General features: G+C 39.5%; 1 protein-coding gene across 1 annotated transcript in view; it reads right to left on the reverse strand.

Annotated features, from left to right (window-relative positions):
- The window catches only part of LOC136847431 (substance-K receptor-like), a 442,207-nt gene extending 438,763 nt beyond the window's left edge, over window positions 1–3,444 (reverse strand). Inside the window, exon 1 of the transcript XR_010855747.1 lies at window positions 3,146–3,444. The gene's annotated coding sequence lies outside the window, so the exon portion shown is untranslated. The remainder of the gene's footprint in view (window positions 1–3,145) is intronic.
- Between the last annotated feature and the right edge of the window lie 265 nt (window positions 3,445–3,709).

Here is a 3,709-nt window from a genome sequence, read left to right on the forward strand (position 1 = left end):
ACTGAAATGAAGCTTAAGGAAGAAGGCCAAGAAGAATATCGGGCTACAGTGGCATGAATATTGATGTTGGAAGAAGGTAATAGTCACATCACACAATGTTCTTTCGAATATAGAGATCCAGATTGTTGTGACATTCAGACTGGCGAATAATATTATAACAGTGAGTGAATTGGAGGATAGGAAGTATCTAGCATAAATGCCATTCGTGCCTAGCAGTTTAAGAAGTGATTCGGAGAGTACCTTTATTCTAGTAGCATTAGATGATGCAATTTTAAAATTCGGCGCAAAGAAAGCTACTCAAAGTACCATACAATATTGACAATTATTCAGTTCATTGTTACTGACGCAAGCGAAGAATAGTGTGGGAGCTTGGTATGAGATCAGTTAATCAATAAAGTTACATTTTCCTTCTAGTTTATTCTCATTCCTTCTGCCATACAATCCATTTCGCGTTAGAAGTAAGAGTGCAAGTGCAACAGGAGTTGCACCAACTGCATACTATGCATCTTATTGTCAAGGCCATCCATCGCGTCGCTAGTAAACCAGTAAGAGCAACAGAGACGGCAGAACGCTACCCTGTGGAACACCAGCTGTGATAAGTCTGGGTTCCTTAATTAAACATATCAGTATCAACTCTCGGCTGCCGGTCTCTTGAGAGGAAATCACTGAAAATTATACGGAAAACAAAATATCTGATTATGGCGTTTAATATTTATGCAGTATAAAGATAAGCCATGTAATTATCGAAGGCAAAAGCAACGCAAAAAGAATTTAATTTAGACTCATCTCCGTTGTCAAATTTATATAGGCTGTAAGATTTTGGATCTAAAATGGAAATCACAAGTTCCTGTACTGCTTTCTGCAAGCCTAATCTCCGTCATGAAACAAGGGTTACTATTCAAGGTACTTATTTGGCTTTTAACTTTCCCGGAGCCATGGAGACCACTGCAAGGGTGGAAATTGTTCTGTCACCACTTTATTGTTTTGAGAAAAAATATATAGTACTGTATTACACAATTTCTCCTTATCAGGAAAAATACTGTTTAAGAAATAACAGGCAAATTGTAGGAAAAAGTATGCTGTATATCTCTTTTGTTCCTAGAACCTTGCCCATCCTAATATTTTTCTGTGGAGAGATAGAGAGAGAGAGTCGACCTTGGAAGCTAATGGCTGTTTGCACTTATTGTAACAAGTGAGCTTCCTATCACAGCAATTCGAAAATTTTATTGATCATTATTAATATGCACATTCATGCTTGTTGGAAAGGTTGGAGAAGCGTATTAACTTGCTGACAGTTTTCCGCAGAATAATGCCATATTAGATACAAGAAATGAGAGAATAACTATAGTGAAATACGGATGAAAGTAGGGAATAAGCCTAACAGTTTTATAAGAAAGCATGTAAAGAACAAAATATTCATTAAAGAAAAGGGAAAAAGAAGTGAATAAACAGTTGAGAAATACCCGAAGTATTCTCAAGGCGCTTTATAAGGTAGCACCTCAGTCTCATAAAACCCTGTTCTACGTCCATAACTAACTTGAAGAGTCTTCCACCTTTTGAAGATCCTCTGGTGCTGGGCAGCGAGCCGAAGAACAGCTACACCATTCTTGTTCTGTTCGTGTTCAACCAGGTCTTCTGCTTTCCATCTAATCCCCTTAGCAAGCTGTCAAGATCATCATACGAACAGCTTATCACTGAACAAATTATATCCCATGAAACATTAAATGTGAATTACAATTATGCGATTCGGAGTCTAAGTAGAATGTTGGTTGTGATGTGTAAAGCATGAAAGGGTCGTTGCCTGCTCTTCCATCATCACGATAAACAGATGCATTTCATTTAATGACAGATACCGGGATTCGGCATCAGCCTAGTTGAGATAGCAAAGAGCAAGTTGTTTGTCTGGTTGAGATGGAGGAGATTGGGCTTGAGAAATGAATGAGAGCAAGAAGAGAAATGAAGAAGGGGAGAAGAGAGAGCGGTTAAACAGCTCCTCTTGCTCTTCCTCATGTTACCTGCGTGAGTGTGTGGTCAGCAGCTCAGATCTTACTTGTCATTATTTCAGACTTGAAATTCACATAAATTTTCTCTTTCCACTGCAGTCAGAGCTAAAGAATATTCAGTACGTTTAGAAAAAAAATCACTCCTTAAACAAACTGATCAGCTTCTGCAGTTTACAAGACCTGCATTGGGAAAGTAGCAAGTGGTCTGTCACGTTTCTACTGCAGTATAATTTCTCTCTTGCCATGAAAAAATGGTTTTGAAGTCCTAAGAGGATGAGCAATTTATTTATACATTTTTTTTTTTATCACGGAGGGATGATTTAGAAGCCATCTTTTCGTTGGTTCTTTATACGAAGTTGCTTTAGATGCTGTCTTAGCATTTTTCAGTTCGCGAAGATATTTAGATAATCATTGCGATTTCGTTACGTAAATTTCTCATAATTCCATGAGAAAAGTGATGAGTCACAAAGAGACCCATAAAACAGCAGAGTGAATGAGTGAACCTCTTGAAAAATTTCATAGAAATTTTTGTAGATAATGAATGTACTGATGTCTCAACTTCCAGCGATGTTGCAAAACTTCATTATGTTGCAGGTTGTTAGTTCGACAACACCAAGAAGTTTGTTGCTTGGCCTTGAAATCGTGCGGCGTCGGGTAATTTCTCGGTAAGGCAGTTTATTACTGTTCCTTGATCCTTGTTTGATGAGACAGTTCCATCTGTCAGTGGAAATGCCAACTTCATCCTCTGGTCAGTCTGTGGCGGTCTTAGGTCGGCCTTCTCAGAAGGGAAATGGAGAAATGGAATAATTACATGGTGGCTGTGGTTTCATTATCCGGGAGCAGGAAGTGTCTGAATGGAAGACCTGAAATCTAATGTTGAGAGAGAGAGAGAGAGAGAGAGAGAGAGAGAGAGAGAGAGAGAGAGAGAGAGAGAGAGAGGTGGATAGCACGAATGATAAGTCATCGAAAGCCAATATCAAGATTTATCAAGCGTTAAAAAAAGGTGTATCTTTACAAAGAAAACTTTCAAGTAGGCTAAACTTGAAGAGTGGGATCAGTAGAGTTTATATCCTTTTATCATTTTGACGTGCAAGTTTCTCGTCCGTGGCCAAACAAACAGAACACAAACTGGGCGTACTTACCCTCAAGATTCCCACAGCAATTCGTACTTTCTCATACGGTCCCTTTGATCAAACGCGCACCGATGGAATTGTGAACTTCCTTTACAGTTACTTCGTAAAGTCTTTCCTTTGAGTTTTAAAAGTATTTTACGAGTGAACAGTGCCTTTGGACATCGCGTAGGAAAGGCTAGAGATGGAATAGCTCGATAGTTTGATTAATACGTTCCACAACGCTTAAAGTTTCTCAGGATGCCTGTCACCGATGGAAGGATTAAGGAGAGCGCACACGTCCTACTCTACGAGAAGGCCAGCGGCAACTGAGTGCCACACTGAACTACTCGTTTTCCCCTCACGCATCCTTTGCCCCTCTGTGGCACTGGTAGGATATTTCTCTCTCTCTCTCTCTCTCTCTCTCTCTCTCTCTTACCGGATGACCGGCGAACGGTTTCGTATATCCTTTGGCAGTCGGTACTTTATTATTTATTGAATACGTTTTTTTCCTTGCTTAGTAAATATTCATATTCAAGTAAAGGGCAAAGAGGACGCAGTCTTAGGAAGTACGCTGAATTTTACACCGTTCGCTCT

This window comes from Macrobrachium rosenbergii, chromosome 16, assembly GCF_040412425.1.
Source record: "Macrobrachium rosenbergii isolate ZJJX-2024 chromosome 16, ASM4041242v1, whole genome shotgun sequence".
Lineage (NCBI taxonomy): Eukaryota > Metazoa > Arthropoda > Malacostraca > Decapoda > Palaemonidae > Macrobrachium > Macrobrachium rosenbergii.